This window comes from Balaenoptera borealis (genome assembly GCF_965194805.1).
Source record: "Balaenoptera borealis genome assembly, chromosome: 16".
Lineage (NCBI taxonomy): Eukaryota > Metazoa > Chordata > Mammalia > Artiodactyla > Balaenopteridae > Balaenoptera > Balaenoptera borealis.
In genome coordinates, this window is record NC_138872.1 from 77,549,124 (window position 1) to 77,571,659 (window position 22,536).

Consider the following 22,536-nt stretch of genomic DNA (forward strand, 5'->3'; position numbering starts at 1 on the left):
AAAGGTAGCCCTGGAGAGTACACATGAGCAACAAAACTCTCCTGCCCCAAAGTGACATATGCTCAGCTTCATTCATAACTCATTACATGGTCGTCACATGGCCCCATTCTGCCCCAGGGGATCCAGGACACATAATCCTACCTTGTGACTAGAAGGCAGAGACTGGGAAATATTTGCCAAAAAGCACCAGTGGCTTCCACAGTTTCTTAAAATAGTCCCTAGCTCACAGGGTTACTGTATTATTCTCACTTTACAGATGAGGTTTCTGAAGCTAGGAGAACTTGACTAACTTAAACTCCAAAGAGTTTTTATGCCTTCATACAATTTCTTTTGCTTTTAGTATTTGTGAATCTGTTTCCTAGAAAAAGCTAACATGTGAGTAAACTGATGAAATCAGATGTCTCAGCCACAAAACTGGTTGCCAAACTCTCTCAAATGGCAGGCACCTTGCAAGGTCTTGCCCAGGTGGCCAGCCATGTCACTGGCCTCTTTCCTGTGAATAACTTTTTAACTATAAAATTTAAACTAGGGTGAGATTCTCCAGACAAGAGTCCCATAGAATGTTAGTGACAATGCATACTAAAAAGTGTTCCATTATGTGTACTTAGGAAACATATATTTTGGAATATGCTGGTATACACAATGTTAAACAGATTTTATCACTGCAGGTATTCTTTTAAAGGACTGACTTTGCTTATATGACTTGTGACTCTCCAAAAGGGAGACTCTAGCATGTGATGTATCCCAAACGCATTTGCTTAAGTTTTCTGGAAAATCTATTAACATGGAAATGCTGGACCAAGATGTTAATGTGTGACAATGATACTCATTGCATTGTAAGAGGTATAGAGTCTAAACTCCTTTCATGCAGTGGTCTGGAATAGGAAAATTCAGGACAGGAGCATCAATTACCGCACAAACAGAGCCTGTATTATCCCAGGTGCTGCAGATAGAGAATCAAACAGGTATGGTCTATGCCTTCAAGGACTACATGATTTAAACAAATAATTATCTGTTATTGGCAATTATCATTTGCTAGGCATGGTAGGAATGCAATTTTTAAAATCTTCACTCTAGCCCAGCCAGGTAATTTTCATCTTCATCTTTAAAGTGAAGACAGATGACTAAGTTTATACATAACTAAGACTCAGATGAACTTGCTTGGCCAAAATCACAGTGTCAGTTAGACACTGAACCCGGCTCCCCACCTGGGGTCTTTCACTCTGATACTCGGTGACTCTCTGCCAGGTCTCCTGCAGGGATAGGAATAGAGCTCAGGGCAGTGTCATGGGCACAAGCTCACAAAGCTCAGAGGAGGGTCATTTTCACTCTTAAATGAGACTTCTGCAACCTTCTCTCAATGCATATGGTGCATGGAACTCGGAGGTCCTCAACCTTGGCAGTCAATGAGCCTCACTGCAGGAGTTTTACAAAATGCCCACATCCAGGCTGTCCGCCATCCCAGCGAACTCAGAACCTCCAGGGGTGAGAGCTGCCACTGCTATTTTTCTGAAGCGCCCCAGTGATTCCAGCGTTCAGGCAAGATTGAGAACCAGTGGCGTGACCCCCGCTTGACCTGTGGGAAGCACCAGCCTCGCTCTTAGCTCCTGTACCTCTCACCACCCAGTCGGAGAGTGAGCTCACACTTGAGATGTAGAAATCAGTCTGTTCCAGGAAGAATTCTTTTGGGTGTTAGAATAAACCCCTTCTCTTGGAAGGAGCAAAGACTTTGGATTTGGACCATCCAGAGTTCTGCCCCTGCTGTGGTCCATGCTCGGAATGCCTTCATCTCTCTGGGCCTCAGCGGGGTTTTTTTGTTCTTTTTTTTTTCACATTTCTAAAACTGGAACTTTAAAAAAAAATTTTTATTGGAGTATAGTTGATTTACAATGCTGTGTTAGTTTCACGTGTACAGCAAAGTGAATCAGTTATACATATACATATATCCACTCTTTTTTTTTTTGGATTCTCTTCCCATATAGGCCATCACAGAGTATTGAATAGAGTTCCCTGTGCTATGCAGCAGGTTCTTATTAGTTATTGATTTTACATATAGTAGTGTGTATATGTCAATCCCAGTCTCCCAATTTATCCCTCCCCCCCATACCCTGGTAACCATAAGTTTGTTTTCTACATCTGTGACTCTACTTCTGTTTTGTAAATAAGTTCATTTGTACCTTTTTTTTAGATTCCGCATATACGTGATATCATATGATATTTGTCTTTCTGTGCCTGACTTACTTCACTCAGTAAGGTTTTTTAGTGCATCTGTAATAACACCCTCGGCACATACGGGTGCAAGGAGGAAAGGAGGTGATGTTCAGTACTTGACACAGAGCAGGTGTCAAACGTGACAGTCCCCTTTCTCTCCCTTCACTGTTCCCTCTTTTCCCTGTGCTTTAATTTAAACTGAGTCTATCATCTTAAGAATCTTAAGAATTTCATGGCTTGTCCTAAAACTAAGACTGGTGACGTTGCCATGAAGTCCTGCCGTAGGACCTGCGAGGACATGGAGGAGGTGATGGCTTTTATCATTTTCTATTGGCTCCAGCTACATTATTATTAGTGCTACCATTATGAGGGCCTTTGTTTAGCTTGAGGAAGCTGAGTCAAGTGTTCATTTAAAGCAGTGAAGCTCAACAGAGACAAATATGTGTATACAGTCTCCATTCTTAGATGCACTAATTGCTCGCCCGACGCTCTAAATTCTAATTAAAACCATTCCACCAGATGATTTTATTTTATTCCTTTCAACTTGTAATTAAAGCATTTACTGGCCAACTATCCGAAAGAAATGAAGAGATTCCACTTGGATGTTTGAAGAAGAAAATGGGATGAAGGCCCCTGAGGGGGTGATTTGGTTGTGGTTTAACAAGATCAGCTCCTTGTTGACTGGAGATCATTTTGGGGGAAGCATTGACTCTGCTTTTGGACATTCGATTTAGCTAGATTACAGCTACATTCAAGAATTCAGTTCTTCATGCATTTATTGAATGCCAGTGCATGTCCAGGGAATCATTACGTGAATCCGGTGGTCACCAGTCAGGAATGTGTAAGTGGCAAACCAAGCCACAGGTAATGATCCACACTTTCAGAACTTCTTCAGAATGCCCTGCTTAGGTCTTCTTTTCCTTGCTCTCATCTTCCTGATTTTGGTTGGTTGTTTTAGTGACCACCAGTTAATGACTATAATCAAATGGGTCCCCACAGCTCTCTCAGATTTTACTTGCCCCTACCTCACTGGTCCCACCTTCTACCCTGCTAATCACAGGCAGTTTTTTTGGGGGGAGGGGCTATGTACTGGACAGACACCACCTACCTAGCTCTAGGCTAGTTGTTACATGTACGGAGTTTACTATCCTTAATATAAAGATAGTCTTTACAAACTTATAAGAAAATCTGAGGCCACAGTAGATAAATAAAGACCCAAATCATTAACAAAATAAAAATATGAATAGCCAAATATAATGCATTTTAAAACAAGCACGAGACAGTGTTTTTCATCCACCAAATTAACAAAGGATGATCATAAGCCATAATGCTGGTGAGCAGACACATTCCAAGGTGCTGGTAAGACTAGAAATGGTATCAGTTCCTCCCCTAACAAGCTCGGGGCCCAGAACAAGAGTATAACTGGGGGCCCACGTACCATGTGCCTACAGATTTAAAAGTTACAAACAAAGCTAAGAAGCGTCAAGGATTTTCAGTCTTCCTACCTAGACAAATAGGTAGGACTTCCTAATGACTTGGGTGAATTTATAATTCTTGGACTCTCAGGAGTTCTTTGGTAGAACTTGGCGGTCCTGGCCCCTAGCAGCTCCCGCTCCTCTTCCCTCCCCAGCTCCACCTTTGCTAGGAGGGGCTCTGTACACAGGCATGTGGACCCCCCAACTGCACATCCAAGATCCTTCCAGGTAACCCACCCACCACACACAGCCTGGGGCATGCACAGTGCAGTTGAGGTCTTCTCTTGAGGGAACAGTCCCAGGGAAGAAACTCTGAAGCCGTGGAATCAGGTGTGGTACCAGAGGAAGGCAATTCCAAGACCCCAGGTGCTGGGAGCAAGATCTAGAAAGCCAGAGGTCATGGGCTCCCAGTGGGTTATCCCCTTGACCCATAGGAAGTGCCATGGCCCAAGGGAGGCCAGAGAGGGGCCCAAGAAAGTGTGGGGGACCAGGGCAGGGACCCTTCTTGCCAAGGTCGGTAGTAATTTGTGTTATCTTTCTGGGAAACAGTTGGACAAGTTTAAAATGTTGGAGACGCATTGTCCAATTGTTTCCTCGAAACAATGTCCCAGACATCCAGTCTCTGAGAATCAGAATACAGAAGACTCAACAAAAAAGTAAAATAATAATTACATATAAAATATTATCTAGTAATATGACTTATCATATCCCTCTCAGAAAAGCCACAGCCTAAATGTCTAACAATAAGTCAATTACTAAATCAGTTATGGTACTATCCAAATAGGGCTTATAATGTTCAGAGTCAAAAATAAGAAATGATGTAATACATGATGTTAAGTGAAGTATTTAATACATAGTAGCAAGTGGTTAAAAAAAAAAGATGTGAAACTTTCCATACTTAAACCATATGGTTTAAACATTATGACTTAAACCATAGAAAAATATTTAAATGTAAATATGCCAGAATAGAATATTAACTGCTATTGATGAAGTGGGTGGGCATGAGGGAATGAATTCTAGGTAATATTTTTCTCTTTATGTAAGCTTTTATTTGGAAAATTTTCTGAAGAACAGCTTATTAATTTTACTCTCAAGAAAAGAAAGTACAAATTATTTTAGATGTTTTGAAATAGGGAGTGAATGCACAATGTAAGTTATTGTTGTGGATCTAGTTTTTGCTTTGGGAGTGCGTTCATAGTTGCTTATTACATTGTTAAAAATAAATGAATTAAGGTACAAGCAAGCAAACAAACAAATAAACAAACAAGCACTATAGTATGCAGGGAGTAATGATCAAGGTGTGTGGTTGAGTCAGAATTATGATTAATCCTGTACAACTGAGGTCCAAATATAAAAATAAACAGTAAATTCATGCTAAATATATTAAAATAAAGATATAAACAGAAATGAAGGGCCAAAAGGAAAAGTAAAAACAAAGCTTTGCTCACTATAAAGGTAAACACAGTTGATGGTGATGTGATTTTTTTCCTGAGCTTCCGGGCAGGTAGAGCAAAGAAAGGTCCCTGTTGATCCCTCTTTCTGTTTGTAATCAGCACCTAGAGGGGCACGTAATTTACGGCACTGCAGTCTTGGTCTGTCCCTTGCATGTGCATTGCCTGTCTGTTACCGAACCCACGCACAGTGAGGCCAAACAATACCAAAACGTTGGACTTTGGAGCAGAGAAAGGTTTACTGCAGCGCCATGCAAGGAGATGGGTGGCTCATGCCTTAAAACCCCCCGAACTCCCTGAAAGCTTTCAGCAAAGCCCTTTCATAGGAAAGGTGAGGGAGGGGCGTGGTTAGCTGTTGAAGATTTCTTGGTGTCAGATCCTTTGTTCTTGAGGTCAGGTCACGGTCAGGTCACCATGTCCCTGTAAGCCTCCACCAAAACAAACATTATTCCCTGTTCTGACAAGAAAGGGCAGGGTCCCAAGGCTCAGGTTCTGCCCTCTGAGGTCCAGGCCCTGGCTAAGAGGAGGGGGTCCCCGCGGGGGCCAGTTACCCCACCCAGGAGCGTCCAGCACCCGGTCTGGGTCCTCCCGCCGGTGCCCAGGTCCAGCTGAGGAGGCAGAGCTCAGCTGGTGGCGCCCTCAGGGCCAGGTCTCCAGACCCTGCCCAGCCATCATCACTGAGGGAACCAGGCGCCCAGGACCCAGCCGGCCCTCAGGCTCCTCGGGCCACCCAAGGCGGGGAGGGGGAGAGGTTCGCTGCTGCTTCAAGGCCTGGGCCCGGCCAATGGGCGGCCGTGGCGAGGGCTCTGGAGCCCTGCAGGACACGGCCCTCAGCCTGTCCCGGGGCCCCCCAGCTCACCCGGCAGCCCGAGGCCGGCGGGTCTGGAGGGCCCTGGGGAGAAGGCCGCGAGCTGCCTCTCACCACACTCTCTGCTGCGAGGACCACACACTAATGGCTGCGTGCCCTCCCCGCCCCTATTACATCTCTAGAGGGCGTCTTTCCTGTCTTTGTATTTCCGGTGTATGAGAATGGCAACAACAACAACAACAAAAAAAGCCGTTTTTTTTGAGCCATTTCTGACATCCACTGTACTTTGAGCCTCAGTTGTTGAATCAAGACAGGTCTCTGCCCTCCCAGGTCCCAAGAAGATTCCAGAATGACTCAGCATTGCCCTGGGTTGGATCTTTGCAGCAGCCAGAGAGGGAAATACCTGTCTCTAATTTAAAGGTGGCTACAGAGAAGAGCTGATCAGGCAATCAGAATGGAAAAAATAAAGAAGACATAGAGTTCCTGCCAGGAAAAGTTTGGGGGAGGAAATTTCCTAAATACTGTGCATTAAACAGAGCAGAGTTTGGGGGTCTCCGAGAGCACCATCACTTGTGACACTAACTGCAAGTTCAGGGTCCCCAAGACCACCCTTAGGTTTGATAATTTGCTAGAAGAACTCACAGACTCACTGAAAACCATTAGACTCAATGTTACAATTTATTATGGCAGAATAAAACCAGTTAAAGTTAGCAAAGGGGAAAGACACATGGGGCAGAAGCCAGGAGAGTTTCACATGTAGAGCTTCTAGTTGACCTCTCTGGCTGGAGTTACGGACAACACTGTCTTCTCCTAGCAACAATGTACAACAATACTCATGGAGTATTGCCACCCAGAGAAGCTCACCCAAGTCTTGGTGTCCAGAGTTTTTATTGGGGCTTCAACATCTAGACATACTTGCCCACCCACATGGCTTGCCTCAGTCTTGAGCTCCTCCAAAGTTTTAGCTCATACCACATGGCCCAAGCCCTCCATTATAAATCATCTAGACTGTAGGGGGTGGCCCAAGGCTCCCAAGTAAACAAAGACACTCTTATCAGGCAGGTCATTCTAAGAGCTTAGGGATGACCTTCTAGGAATCAAGGGCAAAGGCCAGACCTATTCTTGGGTAACATTATTTCTTTAATACACAGACAGACCTACGTGGATTCTCTAAAGCCAACTCTACATGATGTCATAGGTGATGAAGGTTTCTTATTTGGATGGTTGTGTGCTTTAGGTAATCTACATGGCTATTCCTCTGTCTCACCCCTTGTTAGTAAGAACAATCCAGAGCTGAAATAAGACAGGCTGTGGAGGTAGTGTTTCTAAACAGTAGTATTGCAGGTTGGGTTCCCCAGAAAACAATCTCTGAGATGGAGTCATATGTGCGCCATATTTCAAGGAATAGCTGCAGAAAGCAGAAGAATAGCCCCCCAAATGTCTGCCTCTTAATCCCTGGAACCTGTGAATATGTTACCTTGCATGGTACAAGGGACTTTGCTGATGTGAATAAGTTAAGGATCTTGAGGTGGGGAGATGATCCTGGATTATCTGGATGAGTCCAAGTACCATCTCAAGAGTTTGCACAGCAGGGAGCATCAGAGGTCAGGAGGGTCAGAGTAAAAGAAGGTGTGACAACAAAAGCAGAGGGCTTAGAGAGAGATTTGAAGATGCCTGTACTGCTGGCTTTAAAGATGGAGGAGGGGGCCGTGAGCCAAAGAAGACGCCAGTCTCGAGAAGCTGGAAAAAGCAAAGAAAGAAATTCTGCCATAGAGCCTTCAGAAGGAACACAGCCCTGCCAACATCTTAATTTAGCCCAGTGAAACTTATGACCTCCAGAACTATAGGAGAATACATTTGTGTTGTTTGAAGCCACCAAGTTTGTGGTAATTGGTTACAGCCGTCACAGGAAACCAATGCAGTGCCTCTGGGAGTGAGAGGGAGCAGGGGCGGGGAGAGAGAAATCCAGGGTGATGCTCAAGGCTCAAGGTCAGCCTTGACCAATGGCCTGGGGACCTCTAGAGAGAAAGAGAGAGCCCTCCAGAGTTGCCTGTGGTTGGGCTGAGATGGCCTGGCCTTCATGCCCCTGCTGTTGTTGGACCCAAGTTTGTGTGCTTGATGCACAGAGGCCAAACAAACTGAAATATCAGAGTTTGGATCGGAGAAAGGTTTATTTATTGCAGGGTCATGCAAGGAGAGAGGGGTGGCTCACACTCAAAAGACCCGAACTCCCCGATGGGTTTCAGGGAAGAAGTTTTTATAGGCAGAGTTTTGGGGGGGAGGGCTGCAGGGTGTGTAACTGTCCTCTGATTGGTTAGAGGTGGTGTTCCAGGAATCTCAGTCATCAGCCTTCTGGTCCCAACCAGTCTGGGGTCCACGAGCTTGTGCACAGCCTGAATTTACCGTCCTCCCCCTGGGTGGGGGCCTTAGTTCCTGTAGAAGAACTCAGAGATCTGTATCAGATTGGTTTGTAAATCACCCTTCCCACTCCCAGGAGGAGCCAGGCCCAGGCCCCATGCTGCACTGATGTTTCTTTCTGCACTCCCTCACTCCCCTAACTAGTAGCAACTGTTTGAATCTGCCCTTTGGAACTCAGGGAAGGTCTAGGAGGCTGAAGCCTTTTTCCTACAAACAAGAAATGGGGGACACGAAAAGGCTTTTGTCCCCGGAAGGGCCCCCCAGGGTCCTGCTTGGTTTCACTGCAGTTACCCATCCTCACTGCAGCGGAGGTAACCCCGAGATGGCTGATGCCGAGGTCTACCTGCCAACACACCCCCAGCTTCTGGGGCAACAGGTCCTTCCTTGTAAGGGATCTGGGCATTGTATCCTAGTGCCCACCCACGTTGGCCTGTGGACACGGTCACTCCATTCCCCCTAGACTTCTTGCTTGAGTCAGAGGGAGGAGAAAGCAGATGAGTCCCCTTGCTTTGTTCTTGGGGGACGAAGGCATTTTCATGAAGGTTCCAGCAGAAGTTAATCCTCCATGGGTTCAGTTAATTAATTCATGCAGACAGCAGAGAAAGAAGGCCGTTCACAGAGGTAGCCCACTCATGCTTACTCCAAATGGCATGCTTGCACACCAAAAATAAGCTAAGGGTTCTCAGGGGGTGAGTGGCTGCCAGGATGCAACCCTCAAAACCAGTCATGAGTTCTGGCAGAGGACTGTGGCTAGAGGAGGCTAAAATAATAATAGTAATAATAACAGCCGATGCTTCTTTATGGTCTATCATGTGTAATTCCAAGTGCTCTGCCGCTTTGCAAACTAGAGTGTGATCTGCAGACCTACAGCGCCTAGAAGCTCATCAGAAATGCAGACTCTCAGGTCTCATCCCAGACCTGCCAAATGGAAGCTGCAGTTTAGTAGGATGGCCAGGTCATTTATTCGCAGGTTAAAGTTTGAAAAGCACTGCTTTACGTGTGTTAACTCTTTTAATTCTCAAAAACAAAACAAGGAGGAGCTACTATTCTTATTCCTCTTTTACAGATGATGGCGTTTAGGCGCAGAGGAATTAAGTGATAAATCCCACAACTGATAAATCTCTAACCAGGATGGAATTGAGGAAGTCTATTGCACAGTCTGAGCTCTTAAGCTATCCTGCTGCTGAAAGGAATGACTATGTTGTTACACAGAGCTGGGTTCATACATCATGTCCTTCTTGCTGTCTGTGTGCCTCTGGTCAGGTTATTTAACCTCTCTGAGCTGCCGTTTCCTCATCAGTGAAGTGGGTCAAGATTAGCATTTATGTCACAGGGCTTTTGTGAGGCAAACTAAGAAAATGCATATGAAGCACTTAGCAATCAGTGTTCATTTCTGTTATGATCACGGTTATTTCTTTAATCATCATTATCATCATCATTGTCATTCTTATTATCATCATCATTGCTGTCATCTTCCTCATCATTGTCACCATCAGGTGGAGGTTGCCAGGATGAGGACCCAGGTTCAGGGGGTTCAGGAGCTGCCAAAACTCAGCAAGAAGTCATGAGGGTGAAGTTCAGGATTGGTTCTGACAGCTGACTCTGTGGATTAACCACAGTACCAATTTCTTCAACCTCCCTAAGCCCCAGTGTGGTCTGTGACTCATATTCTGTGCTCTTTCTGCCCATCCAGAATTGATAGCCCTGACTAAATATCTTCCTGGGATAGATAACTTGAAGGCAGCCTTCTCCCCAAATTGTGGTTGCTGTGGAAACAGGTGTCCCTCAGGACCGGAAGAATGCTGGCAGAGACTTGGCTTCTCGACTCCTGGAAAATAATTGTTCACTTTCCCTTGTGTTTGTTATTCCCAAGTAGCATTTATTAAAAGAGCACACGTTGTGTGGCGCCCATCCTGACTCTCACCTCTGCTTTGTGTCTGTTGGAAGGAGCGTGCCTTCCGGCTTGTATCTGTGTGTTTGCAGTTGGTGCTGGTGGGCTGGCTTAGACCTGGTGTAGACTCTTCGAGATCTAGCCTTGTGTTTTCTTGTAGTGCCTTGAAAACATCCTCTTATTTTCTGGGACTCCTTGTACAAGCACTGCCTCCCTTGTTTAAAAGAAGGCCAGAGTCTTCAAGGCTTCCCCCCGAGGTTTGTCTTTCTTTCAGGTCAAGGGGTTCTATTTGGATTCCCACTGCTGTCACCACGCTTCCTTCATGAGGAATTGCAACCCCTTTAATCTGTTGGGGGGGTGTGTGTACGCGTTCATGTGGACACAAATAACTTTCTGTTGTTTTCCTTAGCACAGCTGATAGATGCTGAAATGTTAAAAATAAACAAAGAACCTAACTAAATAGAAGGGAAAAGCAAAAATAAAAACAATAACCAGAAAAAAAAAACAGAGGCATGGAAACAGTCCGGAACTCCTAGATGAGGGCTACACTCGGTCCCAGAGTTCTGGCTCTGCTGTGCAGGCTCTTTCCCTTCCCTGGTCCCTTTTTACCTCCCAGGGCCAGGCTTCCTCCATCTCTGAACCTGCCCTGAATCCATCACAAGGGGAGCTGGTTACCTGGCCACCTCTTGAAGCAAAGGCCTAGAAGAAAGATTTTAGCTCTGCTATCTGCCCCTCCCCTCCCAAAGAGAAAGAAAATATTCCAGAATAGAACAGGACATGGAGAAAATATTGGGTCTAAGCTATCCTGGACCCCGAATCACCCTTCTCCCTCTTCATTATTTCTTTAGAAGGGGACTTAACTCTTTGTGTTTAGTCAAGATAAAAGAAGAGGAATTTTGGGACTTCCCTGGTGGCACAATGGTTAAGTATCCGCCTGCCAATGCAGGGGACACGGGTTCGAGCCCCGGTCTGGGAAGATCCCACATGCCGCGGAGCAACTAGGCCCGTGTGCCACAACTACTGAGCCTGTGCTCTAGAGCCCACGAGCCACAACTACTGAGCCCGTGTGCCGCAAACTGAAGCCCACGCGCCTAGAGGCCGTGCTCCACAACAAAGACAAGCCACCGCAATGAGAAGCCTACGCACTACAACAAAGAGTAGTCCCAGCTAGCTGCAACGAAGACCTAACGCAACCATAAATAAATAAATAAATAAATAAAAAGAAGAGGAATTTGACTTAAAGATCATCCTCACCTCATCTTGAATCTTTTCTGCTTTGAAATTATTGGGACTTCCTACCTCTCTCCCTCCCTCCCTCTCTCTCTCCTTTTCTTCCTTCCTTGCCCTCATTTATCCCATACAATAAATATTGAGTTTCAACTATGTGCAAAGTGCATTGAGTGGAGCATTGATTTGAAAATGTCTACTTAAACACATTTTTCGTTTCTAAAATTCTTAAGCTGAATAACACTGAACTTTGCAAATAACGAAACCTCTGTATAATTTCACTCTCCTCTTTTTGAACACACGGTCTTCTGCAGCTCCCTACATGTACGTGTTCTCTGTGTGCGTATATACGTGTTTGGTTAGACACATGTGCCAGGATGTGTGCGCCTGTCTTTGGAATCCAGGTCTTCCTTCACGTTTCTTTTATGTCCGCGGACCCAGAGACTTTTTGGAGGCGGACTTTCCAAGCCATTAGCATCACGGCAGCCCATCCCACCCTTACCCCGTCCCCCCTCCGGGACACATGCTACACCATCACCGTGCATGGCACGTTGCGCAAGTCCTGGGGGCCTAGGGAAAGTAGCTGACCGGATGCCTAAGGAGGTGTAGCACAGCTGCTTCTCACCATTCAAGTTCCAGAACAGGCCGTGCACCATGGGGAGCCCTTTCTCAGCTAGGTAACAGGAGGGAGGCGGCAGATGGCACCCACACACACCCCTCCCCCCGCCCCCGCTTTTCTGCTGAAGCTTCCCCCACGAGAAGCACCACTTAAGCCGGCTTCTCACCTCCTCTCACTGTTCTGGGGATTGTGCTCACGTGAAACAAAGCTTCTGCCAGCTTTTCCTTCCGAGAAGGAGGGGCTCTCCATTAAGCATCCCCCCGAAAATGGCCATTCTGCTCTCTGTCTGCTCCCCAGCGGCCCAAATCGCTTCCCTACGTCCTTCTCCTTCACCGCCCTGTCGGGCGCATCCATCTCTGACAGGTGCGGCGCGAGCCCCGTGAATGCCGGGAGCGAAGACCCCCAAAGGATAATGAGAACCGTTTGCTTTCATGGAGTGCCTTTCTTTCAAGGATCTCCGAGTACCTTTCAGACAATTAAATGTTATTGTTGTAAATGGGGAAACTGAGGACTAAATAAATTAAGCTCCTTCCTCAGAGACGCATGGCTGATGACTCAAAAGAATCCAGCCCACCTGTTTTTCTCATTTTCGATCCCTCCAAAAGTGTAATTTACAACCTGAAAAGTGATGCTAATGCAAAATTATGGAGTCCGTTTTCTGCTTCTGAGCAGGTCTCTTTCCTTGACTGCCCTTCTTACCTCACCAGCCCATCATCCCCTTCCCAAGGGTCTGCCTGCCCTAAGTCTCTGAGGGTCCTTCTCTGATGCAATTCCAGTGGCAGAGCTGTGCTCTGGAAAAACAGGGCCAGAAAGGTCATTAGAATATGTGGAGGCCGGGATACCTCCCTCCCTGGAGTTTTCTTCTCCCTTAGCTTCATTCATTCATCTTATGTGTGTGCGTGTGTTTATATGGCCACCTATGACAACTTCCGTGGGTGTGTTCCTGCAGATACAATAGAAGACAATATCTCATTTGGGACATAGATAACCCATTACAATGTTGATAGATTTATTTATTCCTCATAATGAAGTCTACTTAATAATAGTAATAAATATTGAAAAAATAGCAGCATACACACACACACACACACACACACACACACACACACACATATGGATTAAGTACTACATGTTGAGCTTCATTTTAAGAGCTGTATACACATTATCTCTCTACTTATATCAATTTTCTGAGCCAGGAACTCTTATTATCCCCTTATGTAGAAGAGGAAAGTGAGGCACAGAAATGTTATAAAGTTTTCCCAACATCTAACAAGCATCAGGTATTGAACTTGGAACTTTAAATATAAAATCGCAAATGCATTCTGCAAATCTGAGAAGAACTCAGCTTTCCACGAAGAAAGGGAGGTTTAGGAGATTAAGTCCATTGCTTAGGGCACACAGCCTGTGAGGTGAGAACAGGCATGGGGCCAAGGCTGGCCATTCCCACGGTTATCACTCTTTCTGCCGCTGTCCGTCCTGTAGTGCCGGCTCCTTCTACAGTCTACACAGTGCCCAGCAGAGGGTTGACCCACAACATCCCATAAACACGTGCTCCTTCTTTTTATTGAGCTCGTGGATTCAAAATTAAATATTGATATTAAATTCTGTTATCCATACTCCTGGGAGTAATGGCATGGGTGATTCAAAGGAGTGAATCATTACTCAATCATGGATGCTTTGTTTAAACATGCATTTATGTTTGAATACAGGTTTGCTATTTATGGGATTCATGTCACTTCTCACAAAATAATGAGGATGTGGTGTGATGGTCTGACTCAGGGGAAGTTGGGAGTAACTGTCCCTCTCGCCGCTCAGTGTCCTGCTGTGTCCAGCCCTGCCACAGGGTAAAGGAGCTAGCGCATACATGGGGGCCGCACACTGGCCATCCTGGCCGTCCTTGCCTTATGAATGGCTTTTGTTTGACTCACTCACAGAGTGGACCTGCGAAGTGGTATCCTTTCTCCCACCCTCCCTCCCTCTCTCTTTCTTTCTTGCAGTAGAATTTATTATCCTTGTCAACATTAAGAGGTTAGGAGATTTTGTCGAGATTTCCAGTTTCTCTGAAAAAATTGTGTCTGACAACATAAGCCCCACATTTGCACTTGGCAGTTAGCTAGAGCCAATTACTGAAAGGCCCCTCTTCTAGAAGGGACATGAACTCAATCTTCATCATCCTCTGTCATCTCTTTTATACCAAGGCCGAGTGTCAGTTGCCACCAAACCTCAAGCTTATGCAAACATTTTCCTGACTCCCAGTCAGTGCCACTCATTCCTGTTATAGATCTAGCAGCTGAAGGCGTTTGAGTTCGTGAGCCTCATCTTAGGTGATGCTAATCACGTAGGAAGAGTAGAAGAACACGCAGAACGCCACTCCGGCTCATCCCCGTGGGCCACCTTCCTCGTATCTCCTCTCTGGACAGGGCGCCAAATGAATGTAGCCTGAGATAGGATGGTTCTGCCCCTAGTGTCAAGCCCATAGAACTTTCTAACTTCTCTCAAGGAACCTAGAAGGAGATAGGCAAACATTAATCTTGAAAATTAACTGCCAAAGAAGTCCAACCCTTTCATTTTAAACTTTTCAATTAAAAAATGCCCTTTCTGTGAAAGCACTTAATAGTGAGTGGGTAGTCTCCATCCCAAATAATTTATTTTAGCCTGAGGAGTGCTGATTTTTCTACCCTGATATACTTGCTGTCTGACATAGCCTTTTTTTGTGGCAAAAGTTGTAACGGATGTTTTGTTTAAGAAGAGGAAAATCCATGCCTTATTCCATACTCATGGTGTGTAAATAGAAACATTGGTGCTGTTGCCAAAGGAGCTAAAGGATAAGGCTGTCAAGAACTTGAGAGCACTCTTTGCCTTACCAGAAAGTCACGGGGTCAGCACATTGGACATTGACACACATTTCTGCCAATTTTGGCTCTTGTCCTGGTTATTGTGGGAGGCTGAATTAGTGTTCCCAAATCTTTTTCAGAAGAGAATTTATATCTTCATTCCCTTTTCTCTCTGACCTTGCAGATCCTTCCACTGGAGTCTATAGATTATACATCTGTATCCATTTTTGGACTTTACCATGCGCTTTGCTTTGATAAGTGGAATATGGGTAATGAGTGACACTGTGCCAGTTCCCAGCTGAGGGTTGAAGAAGTTAGCAAATTTCTACCAGCCCTATTAAGCATCCACTCCCTGTAATGAGAAAAATATGCCCCAGGTAGCTGTCGCCCCTTGGGTCTTGGAATGAAAATACAGGGAACAGACCTGCATGCAACATAACCCAGCTGAGCCCAGCTACAATCAGCCAAACCGCAGCCAAACATCAACCCACAGCTTAAAACAAATATTTGTTGCTGCAAATCACTGAGATTTGGTTGGTTGTTATGCAACACTAAAAAAAAATCTGGCTAATACAGCTAGTGAATGGGAGAAAAAGGAGATTCTTTGTTCTAGTTTGCCAATTATTGAGAATTTTGATTATGCCATACTATGTCACTATGATTTTATCTGTTCGGTCTGCAAATGCACTTTTACTAAGATCTTTTGGTTTTGTTTCACCATGTTCAGTATGCTTCTGTGATGGTACAAGCAAGTAAGCTTCACTGTACCACTCCGCTAGACTGACATTGGTACACATCTTTTGTATTAAGTGAAGCCATCCACCTCAATGGAATCATTTGATGGGAACCACAAGTTTACCGGATATTGTGAAGAAATAAGAGGAAGGCTGGTCCCCCCAAAAAAGAGTAGGTTGAAGAGATATCTTGTAATTTGTCAAGAGCTAAGATAAGCACCTTATTTTTCTAAATTAAAAAAACCCTAGGTGTTTCAATCTACCTGACTCCACCAGCTTCTACTTTTCAGTAGAAAACTGAAAAACCAACTCCACTGACTTCTGTTATCTTGATTCTGTGGGCAGCCTTGAGAACTAGTCCCATTGGTCTTTTTGTCTGTTCATTTACAGTCATCTTGTCGGGGTCACAGATAAGTACCCAACTCATTAGGCGCCGACCCCTAGTGGAGCAATCATCATAAACCACCATGAGCTCTTCCCAGTTCAATTGATGTGTAAACTATTTAAGGACAAGATGAAATGAACAGGAAAGATTTTCTGGTTTAGTTTAATTGCTTCTCAGGTGGCCTCTCATTTACCAAGCTCTGCTACAAGTAAAGAACCAGAACTACCTTAATGAAACTAATGTAAAAGACCCAAGCACTTTGGGGAATACAGCTTGATTCAACAGATCCCAGGGAACCTGCATTGCCAGATTGAAAGAAAGACTGTTTCAGTCTACTTGGTGTGCTTGGTGAGTCTTCTTTCGTTTGCATAAGAATAACTTCAAATTGCATTCTCTTTAGATTTAATGAGCAGATTGTGTTGTCCACAAATTCCTTGCTCTTTAAAGTATAAAAAATGATGGCTACCTCGGGACTTCCCTGGTGGCTCAGTGGTTAAGAATCCACCTGCCAATGCAGGAGACATGGGTTCATTCCCTCGTCCAGGAAGATCCCACATGCTGTGGAGCAACTAAGCCTGTGCACCACAACTAGTGAGCCCACGTGTACTGAAGCCCACGAGCCTAGAGCCCATGCTCCGCAACAAGAGAAGCCACCACAATGAGAAGCCCATGCACCACAACGAAGAGTAGCCCCCGCTCGCCGCAACTAGAGAAAGCCTGCGCACAGCAATGAAGACCCGACGCAGCCAAAGATAAATAAACAAATTTTTAAAAAATGATGGCTACCTTAAACATGAGTCAGGTTGTCTCTATTGGGATGTCTTTATTGGGATGCATTTTGAGGGCATCAAGGAAAAGATGGCTTAAAACTTGCAATAAAAATACCGTGGGGTAGATGAAATAAGATTGGCGGAAACATGGTTGCTGAGGCAACATGGTGCTTCATTGTGCTATTTTCTCTACTTCTGTGTGTGTTTGAAATTTTTCATAATAAAAATGAAAAAAACATTTAAGTCTACAGTCATATCAACTCAGATTTGGGCACTTGCTTTGTGTCTCTCTTTTTTTTTTTTAATGAAAGAGTGGCAGTCAGGAGACCCCATTTCACAAAGCATGTTGGATCCTGGTGTTCTTAAGCTTTCACTACTTTGTCAAGTCATGGAAACAACTGGATTTCCAAAGTCCGACTATCAAATTGATGATTGGTGGTTACGGGGTGGGGTGGGGAGTGAGTGAAGGGGGTCAAAAGCTACAAACTTCCAGTTATAAAATAAATAAGTCACAAGGATGTAATTATAGCATGGTGACTATAGTTAATAATACTGTAATACACATTTGAAAATTGCTAAGAGATTAGATCTTAAAAGTTCTCATTGCAAGAAAAAAAAGGACAAAATTGTAACTATATATGGTGACAGATGTTAATTAGGCTTAATATGGTGATCATGTCTCAATATATATAAACATAGAATCATTACGTTGTACACCTGAAACTAATATACTCTTATGTGTGAATTAAACCTCAGTTAAAAAATACAATGAAAAAAATGAAAAATAGGTATGATAATGCTTACCTGGTAAGGTTGACATGAGGATTGATCAATTATACATAAAATGCATAACCTAGTGCCTGGCAGACTATATAACCTCACTGAGTGATGGCTGTTATTTCTCTTTTTACCTCTCAGATCCAGAAAGGCCCCAGACATTCAGATCAAATAGGTAAAACAATGGATGATCCAAATTGTTGATGACCTCTCACCATCCAGGTGCCCATCCACATAGAAGAAAGAGTCCAGAGCCAAAGACCTTGCTCCTCCAATAATGGTAAGTGTCAAGGGCTATTTCTTCATGAGAAAATAGCCTAAGCTTTTGTGAATCACAGATAAGCTTCCGGGGGTTACTGAACCTGAAAATGCCATGCACGGTGTTATCCATGTGCCTCTGTGCATTTTTCTGGGAAGATAGACTGTAGCTTTTATCAGATATTCAAATGAGTCTCTTTTCTTTCATTCACTCATTCAGAAAACACTTTTTTAAAAAATTTTATTGAAATATAGTTGATTTATAATATTGTGTCAATTTCTGCTGTACAACAAAATAATTGTTATGCATATATATATACATTATTTTTCATGTTCTTTCCCATTATGGTTTATCACAGGATACTGAATATAGTTCCCTGTGCTATACAGTAAGACCTTGTTGTTTATCCATTCTATATATAATAGTTTGCATCTGCTAATCCCAAACTCCCAATCCTTCCCTCCTCCACCCCCCTTACCCCCTTGGCAACCACAAGTCTGTTCTCTACGTCTGTGAGTCTGTTTCTGTTTTGTAGATAAGTTAATTAGTGTCATATTTTAGATTCCACATATGAGTGATATCATATGGTATTTGTCTTTCTCTTTCTGACTTACTTCACTTAGTATGATAATCTCTAAGTCCATCCATGTTGCTATAAATGGCATCATTTCATTCTTTTTAAGGCTGAGTAGTATTCCACTGTATATACGTGCCACATTTCTTTATCCATTCATCTGTTGGTGGATGTTTAGGTTGTTTTCATATCTTGGCTATTGTGAATAGTGCTGCTATGAACATAGGGGTGCATGTATCTTTTTGAATTAGTTTTGTCTGGATATAAGCCCAGAAATGGGATTGCTGGATCATATGGTAATTCTATTTTTACTTTTCTGAGGAACCTCCACACTGTTTTCTATAGTGACTGCACCAATTTACATTCCCATCAACAGTGTAGGTGTCCCTTTTCTCCACACCTTCTCCAGCATTTGTTATTTGTAGACTTTTTAATGATGGCCATTCTGACTGGTGTGAGGTGGTATCTCACTGTAGCTTTGATTTGCATTTCTCTAATAATTGGCAGTGTTGAGCATCTTTTCATGTGCCTGTTGGCCATCTGTATTCTTCTTTGGAAAAATGTCTATTTAGGTCTTCTGCCCATTTTTTGATTGGGTTGTCTTTTTGTTATGGAGTTGTATGAGCTGTTTGTATATTTTGGAAATTAAGCCCTTGTCAGTCACATCATTTGCAAATATTTTCTCCCATTCCTTAGATTGTCTTTTCATTCTGTTTATGGTTTCCTTTGCTGTGCAAAAGCTTGTAAGTTTGATTAGGTCTCATTTGTTTATTTTTGCTCTTATTTCTATTGCCTTGGGAGACTGACCTAAGAAAACATTGGTACAGTTTATGTCAGAGAATGTTTTGCCTATGTTCTGTTCTAGGGGTTTTATGGTATTATGTCTTATATTTAAGTCTTTAAGCCATTTTGAGTTTTTTTTTTTTTTGTATGATGTAGAAAACACTTTTTGAGTATTTATTATGGCCTAGGTTGTAGAAAGTACAGCAGTGAACAAAACAGGAAAAATTGAACTGCCTTTATGGAATTTAATTTCCAGTGGACCTAAAAATTCCTAAGAATCACTGATCCAAGGAAACCAAGAAGCAAATGGAATGTGGTTTAAATCTTCCAATAGCTCTCTTTTGGTTGCACTGAGTTATGGACTCCAAAAATCTGTCCAATTGGGTCAAACATGTTTTCTGCAGACATAGGTATTTGATATTGTGGGCACCAAGGGAAAGAATTAATGAAATTTACTGATTAATTCAAAGCCAGCAAATTTCCTCCGAGTACCCCACTATGGAACTATAAGAATAAAAGGAAGCTATTAAACAATGTGGTAAAGTGAAAAACAAACATCAAAACGAACAAAAAGTCCTGGTATTTTGGCATCAGAGGGACTTCGGTTCAAATCTTCAGCTACCTAACTGTGAAAGATTAGACAAGATACACAAATTCTTTGAGCAACAACATTATCTTGAATTAGATATATTTATCTCGCAGGGTTGTCGTGAGTATTAAAAGGTAGAACTGGCCCTCAGTGAATGTTAGTTCTCTGTGGCTAAGGCAGTGATTCTTATAATGTTGGGACCATGGACCCATAAATGTAAACCACACACACACACACACACACACACACACACACACACATAAAAACACACTTGCAAATGTTTGTGATACTGACAAAGACTTGCCAAATTTTAAATTTTGTCCAAGTCGAAGGATTTATAAAACACAAACGAGCTACAATAAAACCAGGCACACAGTCACATACATACACACACGCAACTATCGGTTACCTTCTTTGATTAATAAAGGATATTTGAAAAAGACAATACAGTAAAAGACGTTTAATTTCAGCATAAAAGACAGTCCTTTAAATGGAATAGATTTTGCTTAAAAACTAATATATTGAAAACCCAATACATTAAAACTCAACATAAACATATATAAATATATAACAATATATTATAGGATATATAACAATACATAACAATGTTAACTTATTAAGTTAAAAGCTGGGTATGTTTTCTTTATTTCCTCATCTCAGTTGCAAGGGTACTGTAGTCCATTTGCTTCATCTCTTGATTCTCAGAACCCTACAATAAGATGGGCAGGATGATGACTTTTAGTTGCCTTCCAGAGCAAAGACTCAGGGGTGAAGCGGCTCCAGGTCCCCTCTCTATTCCTGGCTTTGCCAGTGGGTCCCTTAGAACAGAGACCTGCAATTGTTGGTCCAGACACTAGTCATTCTTTTAGGGCAAGGGGAGGGGAGTTTCAGCTTGATGTGGGCAGAACCTTGAGGGCAGACAAAACTGAGTTACCTCACAACTGCAGGAGCCTCGTGGCGGAAGCTGGACAGCCAACTGAGAATATCTGCTCCCCTTTCCAACAGCATCTTCAAAGATGTGAGGTTCACACCTGCCAGGTTTTCCTTTGACCCTGGAAGAAGATTCCTGGGCCCTTCAGTTGAATTCACAGTCCCTGGTGACTTAGGAGGGAGGATGGATAGAACCAGATAGACTTGGGCTAGAATCCCATCAACCAACGTTTCTGTGAACACAGTGTTTCATGTCTCCCAGTCATTCATATTTGTAAAATCGGGACAGTAATTTCAACCTCCTTGTGTGGTAAACATTAAGGAAGGTCAGATGTGTATGTAAAATTCCTGATGTCATCCTTCTGGGGCCGCTGTGTACAGTTGTGCAGGTTGCGTCTTGCTTAAGGGCACCAGCTCCAGGGAGCAAATGGGGGCAGAAATCCAGCCAGTGCTCAGATCTGCTGCCGCCTGGAATGAAGAAAGGCCTTGTAGTCATTTGTGCACCCAGACCGGACACTTTCTCCTAAGTCTGAGAAAGGCTCTGGATGTTGTGGGTAGGTCCTGCCTTCTTTTCCATCCCCTCCCTTTCATCATTTCCCCTTCAATGAACCTGGGTCGTGAAATCTACTACTCCGAACCGTTCACAGTTCTCCCTGGGCTGCTCAGCCCCCGTTGAATGGACTGCAGCTGCTTCCAAGCAAATGAGAAGAGGAAGATTTCTTGTTACCTCCAGGGCCTTGACAAGGATTGGTTCTGTCTCTAAATGAAATACCCTTTAAATTGCACTGAAATTGCATCGCTTGTCTCAGTTAAGTGGAATCCTATGCACTATAAATCTGCCTTGAAAGGGCTGTTTAATTTGACTAAGATGTTACAAAGGGTTTACCAAAATTTAAAGCATTTGTCTATGGAAAATCAATTATGGCCCAATCCATCTCACGGATGACGGAAGTGTTCTCATTTTCGGATGGCGCATGTGCACAGGCACGCACGCGCACACACGGACGTTTGGGGTGCAGTGGCTGGAGTCTTGTGTTGCAGGAATTCCATATAGATTAATTAGGGCTTATTGACGAATGATTAGCAAGTTATCAATTGCAGTAATTTGAGCACATTGCTCATTGTTTCTAGAATGCTCGGTCCTTACCCACCAGCCACAGACCAGGTTTCAGCTTGTTATTCGCATTTAGAGGAAAGAAAGAAAAGTGCTCTCCATTCCAGGTCCCTCACTTTCTGTTTCCCTCCAGTGACATGGGTACAAGTCCACTCAACTGGGTCACATAAAGCTCTGGTCCCAGTATTGAAGGCAAATTATCAATGCACCAAAAGTTCCACGTGCTAAACCAGGGGTCCCCAACCCCCAGACCACCGGACTGGTACCCATCCGCCGCCTGTCAGCAACCGGGTTGCACGGCAGGAGGTGAGCGGTGGGTGAGCGCGTGAAGCTTCATCTGCCGCTCCCCATCGCTCGCCATCGCTCCCCATCGCTCGCCATCGCTCCCCATCGCTCCCCATCGCTCGCCATCGCTCCCCATCGCTCGCCATCGCTGGCATTACCTCCTGAACCATCCCCCCGTGCCCCCCCATCCCTGAAGAAACTGTCTTCCACAAAACCAGTCCCTGATGCCAAAACGGTTGGCAACTGCTGGCTTACATGCATCCCTTCCTCTGGGGTCACAGCCTCACCTCCCCCTGCAGAGGGTCAATGGAGGGTCCTTAAGACTATAGAGAAGCAGAGGCAAAATTCTGGAAATACATACTACAGTTGTCACTCATTTCAAAGAAACAGGCAGGAAACCAG

General features: G+C 43.9%; 1 long non-coding RNA gene across 1 annotated transcript in view; it reads left to right on the plus strand.

The window, feature by feature from the left end:
* The window catches only part of LOC309612686, a 232,787-nt gene that overhangs the window by 81,807 nt on the left and 128,444 nt on the right, over positions 1-22,536 (plus strand). The window contains exon 2 of the long non-coding RNA XR_014235340.1: positions 17,742-17,880. This is a non-coding gene — a long non-coding RNA (uncharacterized lncRNA). The remainder of the gene's footprint in view (positions 1-17,741; positions 17,881-22,536) is intronic.